Genomic DNA, 11,578 nt, shown 5'->3' on the forward strand with positions numbered 1-11,578 from the left:
GTCCAAAAATATAGCAAACATAATTGGCAGTGGATTGGCTATATCTGTCGCAGTAGGTACCGATGAAAAGTAGAGTAAGTACTTAGCAACCAAAATATTTTACAGTCGGTCACGAAAGCGACAACTTTTTACAAACTTTATATTGACTTCACTTGTTAGTATGTTGGGGACAAATCTTGCAACTGAATTTAAGACCAGTTCTCCTCAACCGATTGAGCTGAAATTTGGTAAACTCATAGTACTCCATAGGAACTCCTAAACGAAACGGCGGAAACTTATCGAGTTTGGGTTCGTTGGATTCGACTTCCCGAACACTTTTATGTAAATGATGATCAGGCCCAGATATTGAGATATTTACAACTAAAAAATGTAAAATAAGAATTTCGAAAGCTTGTGTCGCGCATGGAATTTATTCCTCTTTTTTTCTGTTTGCGCTACAAGCTTTCGAAATTCATTGAATCTAGCATACAATTATTTTTTTCGTTTTAGTATTACAACTGCATTTCAGGATAAAGCTTGTTTTTAAAAAAGTTTTTTTTTATTATAATTTTTTATCATCATCATCAACAGCCCTTTACAGTTCACTGCTGGACTATGAGCCTCCTCCGCTATAGTGGAGGGTTTTGCCATAATCTCCACGCTTGGCAGGCGGGTTGGAGATCGCAGTTTAAAAGATTGATGTTTTTCAGAGAGCGCTGCTGCCCGTTCTCTGTTTGATGTGGACTAGAGTCGCCTCTTACGACACCCGCGGGAAGAGTAGGGGACTTTTTATCAGCTAATCGCTAAATTTTACAATAATAATAAAAATAAACGTAATCTGTGCGTTTGAACTTTATTTCTACATTTGTATTAATTAATTTAGTACATTATTTCCGTAAAAAATATTGTTTACATATAAAACGCCTGATAATTTTATTCTTACAAAGTAACATGTTCGTAGAACATTGTTTGTGATTATTTACTAGTAGAACGAGGCGAGCTGCATTACATTAACAGTTTTACGGGAGTTAAATTGGTAAGATCATAATAATAATATGTTATTTATAACTACTACGTATTAATTACAGTAATTTAATATCAAAACAAAACTCCAAAAAATATTAATTTTAATGTTTGATTGCATTACGTTCAATCGAAACTCAGGCAATAATTTAATTTACACGTGTTTTCATGCGATGGCCAAGTCAATATATTTATGTAAAACGTTAAAGATTTCCTGGCCTGGACTTGGTATTACATGGATCTCACAACTTTTTACCGTAGAACAACTGAGTTGCGAGACTTGGTTTTTTTGACAAGTATTGTTTTTGATGGGATATTTATTACAGATACCTACCTACTTGTTTATGTATTGTTAACTTGAAAATATACACGGTTTAACATACCCATACTGAAATGATAAATTGACAAAATAAGTAAGTAAATACGCTTACGTATAGCCGTTGTTTAATTGAGCCGTTATTCAAGTAAAAGGTATTTCAAATTTCACAGTATCAGACATAAAATCCGTGCAAAATATTACCAGCAAAGTTACCAGTCGTGGAATATCTATGTGCATAAGCTGTAGGCACTAGAAAATGAAAATGACAAGGCGCTTTAGTGCTATCGCCTACATAAGCTACTTACTTCACATTTCAGCATTTCTTATCAATTACATTATAAATCAAAGTCCCTCAAAGAGTTCGTCTATCATTCTGTCTGCCTTTGAAAACCTTATCTTCGAAACTGTAGGCATTATTGAACATTCTGCAGAAGTAAATGACTAATGACTCTTCAATGTACAAGCAAGAAAAATTATCTCGAAACAAAAATCCAAAATATTAGGTAGGTACTCGTACACTAAGTAATAAAGAATTCGATAAAACGCACATTGTTTTCGTATCTACACAATAATCACTCCGTTAATAAGGTATTTAATCATGATAATGATTATGTGACAAAAATAATATTGGCTGTTATTTTATTTTATTATGGAAATTCCATTACAGAAATCATTGGGCTAGCTATGTTTAGCAGCGGACGTCCTATGGCTGAAATGATGATGATGATTTCATTTTATAGTGCAAGGGGTGCGTTGGATGCTGCTTTTTAGTTAATGAATACAAACACTGAAACATTCCTTGAAGAACTGGAACTAGTCTTAATTATAAAAAAGCAAATCTAATTTATCTAATATAAAACAGAGTAAGTATAAGTAAATGGACAATCTTTTCACACAATTTTTTTCCCTAAGGACCCCAGCGGGATTTGAACTTGAAACCGTTGTTGGCGATTAGCAGCTTTAGGTCTACGTAGCCAGACCTGTTCTGAGTCTATCGGTAATTAAAATGACATAGGTGCAAGGTGTGTGGGTGGATACTGGGCAAACAATTAAAATATGTAAATAGACTATAACAATTTCGGCAACAAACATTTCAGCATAATACTTAACAGCGTGTTACATTATTAATTGTGAGGACTTAATAAGAATAAGAACAATTAAGATGTACGTATGTACCAACATTTCAGATTCGATTGCTGCAAGGTGTATCAAAATAGAACCTACTACAAAATAGTGATAAAGAAAAAGAATATGCATTTCTATTTTTTAAATATCTCGCCAATTATCGTATTTCATATTACTCGTAGCTCTACTACAGATAATAGGTATAATAACTAGGCTCTACGTAGGACTCATTCATTTTATCTATGACTACGAGTATCAATGAAGTTCGTTTATAACTTAGTTACACTTTGCGGGCGCGCATTGCATTGCGTTGCGCGCACCTTAAACTTTTAGACTCGGCATAATCTAAAAATAGTATTTTCAGTCATTAAAGTCAGTGTGCTGGTTAGCTACAATTTTTTTGTTAATAGGAAAAACGATATGAATGTATTTTGGAAATTAAATATGTTTAAGAGTCCCATATGGACTACCTTTTATATTTATTTTTGACATTAATAAGTGGATCCTGTATTCTGCATTCGGGTTCCTCAAACACTTTTTTCACAGCAGACACAAAATTCTTTTAGCATCGGCAATCGGAGATTCAGCCGCTTTTTAAAAGCCGAATGCATCGTCCACACATTCCAAACGCAGCGATTGAATCGCTTTTCGGAAGCTCAACGCATCCAATACCATGTCCGAACGCATAAAGTCGCGAAGTCGCGAAGCTGCATCAATACGAATAGAGTCGCTGAAAACGAGTGATTCCGAATATACCGCTTCCGAACTCCGAGCACATAATATGAAGTCGCGAAATCGCGGTGCTGCATCGATACAGTCGCAAAAGTAACATGTCTGATGTGTTCCAAATCATAATATAATCCGCTGCATTAATTATGTTGAACGGAGAAAGGTTTTTAAAAATAAAACTAACAAGTGGTTTAGGAGGCCAAATTCAATGCCAAGTAGAGCGCTTGCATAATGGACATATCATTATTTGACTAAAATAGACAGCAATGTTATATAGGTAGTTAGTTGACCCACATAACATCAGCTTATTTGTTATGAAAATACATTCTACAACCTCGACTATATCAAGAGAAATCAATTTCGTGGCTTCAAAAACTCATGGAATGATTTTTAAACGTTTGAAAAATAGATAAATAGAACCCATAAGATATCACAGAATCCAACCAAACACATGTAGTAAAAAGCGTAAGTTTACATTATCATCTCTGCCTAAGCATTAGTTAGTACCTACTTATCGTATCGTTAGTACAAAATCTTATTCTTACTCTTGCCGAGCACCCTGTGGCAAAGCTATATATTTGTACAATACCCCGTTGTCGTTGTCGTCGTCAAACAAGGGTAATAATTTTTAAAATAAGTAATCCTCGTCAACTTTTATTCATCTTTTTATAAATCATCAGTATCATCACTTTACAGAACATTAAACAAATGAGTGAAGGACATCTAATTTGAAACTTTTTTTAATAGCCTAAAATGTGAAGTGAATAAATGAATATGAATAAGTATGTGTGTAATTCATGAATCGCTCATTCATTCATTCACACGAAGTAATATTACCGTGACGAAGGCCTTTACTGAGGCCTTTACGAATATTGAACCTAAACTTGTTACTCGATACGAAACTGAATATCGTTCACTTTCGCTCGTATGATATAGTTACTAACTTGTTGAAATTACACACCCATGTTGCTCGTTGCCCTGGATTTTAAACTTCAAGCCTTGAAATGGACTGGAGCAGGGATTGAGAAACGTATTACGTGATTTCCATCGACCCTTCTTAGAGTAAAAAGCTTGCGACCCACAATCACTAAGTACCTACACGATGACAATAATTGAACACTTAAAAGTAAATAGTTATTTTCCTAGAAGTAGAGCATTGGCAATATGGCTATATTTTGTACATTTTTTTTTTCGATTTGGATTACATTTCCCCACTTTCAGGCAGATTTCAATAAAAGTAGACTTTGTGACTCTAACATAGAGCAGCTTTTATCAGTGAAAAACCATTACCTAAGAGAGCAGTCTAACTGGTTAATGGGCTATCTTCTTGCCTAGCGGAATTGCGCATAGGCACCATAGCCGTACCTCTTTAGATAATTTGCAAAAAACGACCTACTGTTCCATGATGTTCTTTTTACTACACTTCAATGGGCAGATTCTATTTGGCCAAATACTCCAAAAATTACGTTTAAGGTTAGTGGACAGTAAGTAATCGGTATGTTAGAGTTCAAATCATAAGAGCCTTGATCTTAGTTTTCAGCCCTTATTATAGGTTGCACGAAGTTACTTTATAATAATGTGCTTTAACTAGGTACCTTATCTTTAGGATCAAAAAGTCGAGAAGTAGTAAGTACATAATTGGATTAAAACATAATTTGCACTACTTTCGCATGTTTACTACATACAAAACTCCCGAAATTTCACAAAGCTTTGCAATTAAAGCACGCATGCCGATGGAAATAAACAACTATTATGAAATGCTCCGAACCGCATTACGAGCATGGCCGACGCAGGAGCGATGCAGTCAGCTCTCGACTACCCAGCTGTGTGTTACCTCCTTTATAAAACTTTTGTGTTTTTTTTTTAATTGAATAAACGGCATTACAACAAGTTATTTGACACAAACAATTGGTGATGAAAACAATCTATTTGTGGAATCGTGGGCGTCATGATTTTTGTTTTTTGTTAATGTTATTTATAAACATTGGGCTGTGAGTGCATCTGCCATTAATGATTGGGTAAGTTACTATAATTTAATTAACATTATTAAGCTGAATTTATATCTTCACCTGACCCAAAAATAGACAGACATTAGAGTATTCAATCACATAAAATTTGCGTAAATTCAATTAACTCTTACATCAAAACCTTTAGAATAAATTAATATTAATAAAAGTTTAAATAATGTATGTTTTTTTTACTTTTATTAGCACTTATCTAGAAATGTTTTAGAAAAGTAAAATGGCATGATGTGAACTTCAAATCAATTTAGGCGGGAATGCATCATTTTGACATTTCAGTTTAATGTCATGTTACAAGACTTACAAATAAGTAGAAAATACTACTCGGAGATGTGTTGTATAAAATAAATAATAAAATACGTCTATAAACTTTAGTATTAACCTTTGGCTAAGCAAATAACATAAAACTTCTATTTTGCGATAAAAGCTTACATAAATTAAAAATCTATTTCATGGAAAGGTTATGCTACAAATTGCCTTCTATGCGCAGGAGTGTCTTGACACTTTCCTCAATTAATTTAGAATCTCAATAACTGAAAAAACTATTTATTACAGTTTTCAGTGTTAAAATGATGTTTCTAGAGTTCACGTAATTTGTGTGGAACTTTTTGGATTTAAAACAGACGTGTGAAACTATGATTAAAATGATTTGAATATTTGGTGACAATAATAGAAGTGCCTATAATGATTAATATTACTATATTACGGGTCACTTATATTCCGAAACTAATTTGTTAAATTTATTTTTGGGTAAGGTGCGGTAATAATCTATTTTTATAACATTCTTTTTCTCTTCCAGAATAATCAGTGACAATGAATCGTAGCACACTATGTATTTACGTATTTTTAAGTTTACTTGCGTCAGTATTAAATGGACAAAACATCTTTGGAAATGGGAACAAAAGAACTAAAAGCAGAAGGCAAAAAAATAACCAATCGTTCCCCCAAAGCCCTATTATGGACCTTCTGATGCAGACTATGGCACCCAACTTCGTTCCACGGAACCCTGGAGATATTTTTGACATATTGAGGGACAGATACCCATTGCCTGGTGGTAAGTTAATTAAAGTGTTTTATTATTTTGATAAGGTGCTAATTCTGTAGATTTGACACCATTCAATATTTAGCGTTACATATTTTTTCGCGTGGGACGTCCACCTACAAGGTGGACCGACGACATCGTAAAGATAGCAGGGAAACGCTGGACGCAGGCCGCTACCAATCGATCAACGTGGAAAGCATTAGGGGAGGCCTATGTTCAGCAGTGGACGTCCTATGGCTGACATGATGATGATGATTTTTTAAACACGCTCCTCATTTGTTAATCTGTCAAAGGGAACGAAGCAGACTTTAGTGGGTAATAGGCTCCCACTTGTACTTGAAATCTAGGAAAATAAACATAAATATCCCGTTTAACTTTATCAACATTTATTACTATATTATGATGACGATAAGAATATCGATCGTTATCGATAAGAACTCGCTAAGCTTTTTCAGTGAGCAGTAATTTCACACGTTGACAAAATAACCGTACCAATTGCATTGCAAAAGCCGCTCTTATACCGTAGAAATAAGGACGATCTGCAGGGTCAATATGTTACGTCGGACATGCTGTACCAAGACAAATAAACAGCACTTTTTCGGCTTTTTGTGTAAGAAATTTAAACTACTTTTACCAGTTGTACAACGTAAAAATTTACTCGTAAATAAGGTAGCATTTCACGCACAACACTACGCACAGCACTGATAGGTAAAATTGTGTTTAATTAATTATAATAATTTTACTATGTGCCCGTCAGCCTAGGACATGGTAAGGGCATCTAAACATGTCAAACATAAGGTACTTGGTCATCGCGTGTGTCCCTTAACTCGATTATAGTTATTATACACCATTGACAACCTTCAGGTTACAAGATTACCATTAATTAAATTTGACCAAGAAAATAAAACCAGTTTCATTTAATTAATTTGTCTACACATAGACCTAGAACCCAGGAAACCTCAAGTTTCAATGGACAACTAAGGCCCAGAACAGACGGTGAAACGCAATTGCAACGAAACTGCAACTGCTAGTTACTTTTGAGTTGCATCTAATTTTCTGCCATAGCGTCCGTTGAGAGACCACACATGACACGACCAGTTAGCAACTTTCAGTTTCAGTTTCATTCATCAGAATCTTCAGATAGTTGCAGTTTCGTTTCACCGTCTGTTCTGGGCCTAAGGCATTTTTTCCATAGACAGCCGATAAATTATTCGTAAATAGCGGGTTTTAAAACTAGAAGCTAGCACTCTTTGAAAAGGACATTTTTCTATCTCTCTAGACATGGTCATGCTCTAGACATTTGGGTAGAAATATTAATTTATGTCCGCATAGCGTTGAATAGACTGTGATTGGTTTGTGTGTGTCACTCTGCCACTCAATATTGTCTACGTAATACGTTTTTGGGACCCTGTGCGTCCACGCGTAAGTAAGAGTTTTAAGACCTCATAGTAATTTTTGTGAATACGGGTGTTAATCAATCACACAACTCTTAATTTATACTACCTTTCACATGCTCCATAAAGTTTGCATCACACAAATAATTCGCAACTCGATTAAGTAATTTTGTTGCATCTACGCGTTAATTGCATCGAATCAAATATGAAGGCTTATCGCCTTGACATCTAGTAATCTAGACTTTGAAGACCGGCAGACCATAAAACTAAACTAGATAAGCGTGTAATAGTTCGCAGAGCCGGAAACGTTTTCAAGGGAAGTTACATTGTGGAATTTGTGTCATCTAAGCGCACATTAGCAAGATTGTCTTGATTCGTGAAGCCAAAATACAACATGTGTGCATTAAATATCAGATTGAGACCTTAATTAAGATTTTATAACCGGCTGATTGCGAATTAATTACGCGTGCAGTGGGTTCCATACATTCCGTTCGCTCATCTTCTGATGATGCAAAAAATATTATTACTATAGGTACTTATGCTATGATTTCTAGATAATATTAAATTAATTTGATAGATCGTAACGTAACATCACTTAATTTCTTGTTGAAACGTAGGTTTTTCAACATGTATCTGTTACTTGACATTTGCTAGTTTCTTTAAAAAATCCCTACTTACAGGACAGGTAGGTATCACTCCATCCTAGACTACAGCTCCCTCAACATCAAATTAATGTGATTGCCAGTCAAAAACCTTTTTTTTTTCGGGGAAAAAATGCCTTGAATATAACCTGCTTTATGCTACATTTAAAAAGTATTTTCTTTACTTCAAGTGTTCTACATTTATTTCCAGGACTTCAATCACCGTTCACCGAGTACGATTACATCATAGTCGGGGCAGGGTCTGCAGGTAGCGTCCTCGCTGCCCGTCTCTCTGAGGACCCTAGCGTGACAGTTTTGGTGCTGGAAGCTGGGAAACCAGAGAACCTGCTGACTGACATACCAGCCATAGCGCCCTTTTTCCAGAGAACGGAATACAGCTGGCCGTATTTTATGGAGCCCCAGCAAGGAGTATGCCGTGGTAAGTAAAAAATACGTTTTTTGCACTGAGTTAAGTAATGCAGACCAGGATGTCTGTCTTCGAAAACATACTTATGAGTAGGTACCTACAGTCAACGTCAAATAGTTCGTGACCAAAACTTAACCAAAAAATTGAATCAACACAACCTTATTCAAATTGTAACAAAGATGTGGTGCAAACTTTTTGGCTACTTTGGGTGTTATTTTTCTAAAAAAAATATGGGTAAATCTTTTTTTTAACTCCAACATTACGGAAATGACAAAGGCACTGAGCAATACCTAATATTTTTTTATTGAGTTGCTATTTTTACTTCACACGCTGAGTTTTTGTGGCACTATCGCATTACACGGAAAAGTAATCAATTACAATTTGTAATTTACAACAGACTTATTGAATGTTTTTTGGCAGTAAATATGATCATTAGCCATTTAATAACACTCACTGATTGGCGACATTGGCATCTTAATGCATTATTATGACATCTTCGACAGGAATGGTCAATCAGAGGTGTTACTGGCCCCGAGGGCGCGCGGTGGGAGGCACTAGTGTCATAAACTACATGATATACACCCGAGGCCGCCCTGAGGAGTGGGACCGCATCGAGGCGGCTGGCAACTACGGATGGTAATAAATTCATCATTCAACCTTATCTCAATAAAGTTCAAAATGTATAAAGGCATCAATTCTTCCACCATCAAAGGCTTAAAAGTATTTTTTTTTCTTGTTGATAACCAAAACGTAAAATACTTAAAGTGACAGCCAAAGCCCGCAGAATTGCTAAAGTGGCAGTGGGCGGGGCACATAGTTGGGGTAGAAAAGTTCTCGAGTGGCGACCACGAGCCGTAGCGTGAGCAGGCGCCTCACTAGGTGAACCGACGATCTGGTGAAGGTCGCTGGAAGAACCTGGATGCGGGCAACGCAGTACCGGTCGTTATGGAAATCCTTGGGGAGACCTTTATCCAGCAGTGGACGTCATTTGGCTGAAACGAATGAACATACTATAAGGTGATATATTTTTCAGGTCGTATAGTGACGTCCTACAGTATTACATGAAATCGGAACGAGCCAATCTGGTTGGCATACCAAATTCTCCGTATCATGGGACTTCTGGAGAACTTAACGTGGAAACTGTGCCTTTTAGGTAAGATTTCAATGTATTGATACATAATCGCACTCATTAGATGTTACCTAAATAAATTATCACAGTGTTAGCCTTCACGTAGTGTGTACTTAATGTTATTTTTATAATACTGGATTAATTTGTTCTTTTATTTTTAGAACACCACTCATTGACACTTTTCTGGAAGCCGGAAGAATGCTAGGATACCCTACTGTAGACTACAACTCCCCTGAACAATTAGGCTTTGGATACCTACAAGCAACTATACACAATGGCAAAAGAACTAGTGCCGCCAAAGCATTCTTACACAAAAACAAAGAAAGACCTAACCTCCACATTTTGCCCATGGCCGTTGTATCAAAAGTTCTAATCAATCCTATGACCAGAGCTACCTATGGTGTACAATATGTACGAAATCGCTTACAATTTGAAGTTCGAGCGAGAAGAGAAGTAATTCTATCAGCTGGACCCATCGCATCGCCTCAACTCTTAATGTTGTCTGGAATCGGTCCAAAAAATCAGTTAAGCCGTCATGGCATACCATTAATACAAGATCTGCCCGTTGGTCAAACTCTTTACGATCACATAACATTCCCTGGTTTAGTGTTTACCCTCAACGTCACGAATGTAAGTCTGATCGAAACACGTGAGACCACTTTCAGCAACGTTATTCAATGGATTCAATATGGAGACGGTCCAGTCACTACAACTGGCGCAGCTGAAGGCATCGGGTATATAAAAACTCCTGTATCAGACGATCCTGACCCAATCCCAGACATAGAATTGATAAGCATAGGGGGTTCCATAGTATCAGATGGTGGTTCTGGAGGCAGTAAAGCTGTAAGAAGAGGTATGTTCATAAGGGACGATTTATTCGATGCGGCATTTGGTCCTGTCGACGCTACCGATACATGGACTGCATTTCCTATGTTACTGCATCCGAAGTCGGTGGGGTACTTGGAGTTGAAAGATAACAACCCGTTTAGTCATCCTCGGATGTACGGAAACTATTTGACGGATCCAACCGATGTAGCGACGTTCATAGCGTCGATTCGTGAACGTCAGAATGGCGGGTGTATGGTCACAGAAATGAATAATATAAATATGAAATTTTAATACCTGAGGTGTACCTTTATGTACCTTTAGTTATTAATTTTGTACTTCCCTAATACGGGAACAATTTAAATTACAAAATGAGCCGCCAACCTGATATCAGGTTGGCGGCTCATTTTGTAATTTAAATTGTTCCCGTATTAGGGAAGTACAAAATTAATAACTAAAGGTACATAAAGGTACACCTCAGGTATTAAAATTTCATATTTATATTATTCATTTCTGTGACCATACACCCGCCATTCTGACGTTCACGTCGATTCGGTTTATCCAGGCCTTAACAGAGACTGAGCCGTTCCAGAAATTGGGGGCTCGTATATACCCAGCGAACTACACGACTTGTCCGGGGCTGGTGTTCGATACAGATGCGTATTGGGAATGCGCTTTACGGACTTTGACGGCGACTTTACACCATCAGATTAGTACATGTCGTATGGGGCCGAAAACCGATCCTTTAGCGGTCGTGGACCCTGAACTAAGAGTGTATGGGGTCAGCCGGCTTCGTGTGGTAGATTCCAGCGTGCTCCCGCGCACATTGTCTCTGCATACAAACGCGCCTGCAATCATGATTGGCGAAAAAGCCGCTGATATGATCAAAGGGACGTTGGATTAGCTTTAAAAATAATCATTAAT

At 36.7% G+C, this 11,578-nt stretch overlaps 1 protein-coding gene across 4 annotated transcripts in view; it reads right to left on the minus strand.

The window, feature by feature from the left end:
• Window positions 1-11,578, minus strand: part of Flo2 (flotillin-2) — a 267,627-nt gene that overhangs the window by 243,889 nt on the left and 12,160 nt on the right. The window lies entirely within an intron of this gene.

The sequence above is a fragment of the Ostrinia furnacalis genome, unplaced genomic scaffold (genome assembly GCF_004193835.3).
Source record: "Ostrinia furnacalis isolate ACB-3 unplaced genomic scaffold, ASM419383v2 OfSCF6054, whole genome shotgun sequence".
Lineage (NCBI taxonomy): Eukaryota > Metazoa > Arthropoda > Insecta > Lepidoptera > Crambidae > Ostrinia > Ostrinia furnacalis.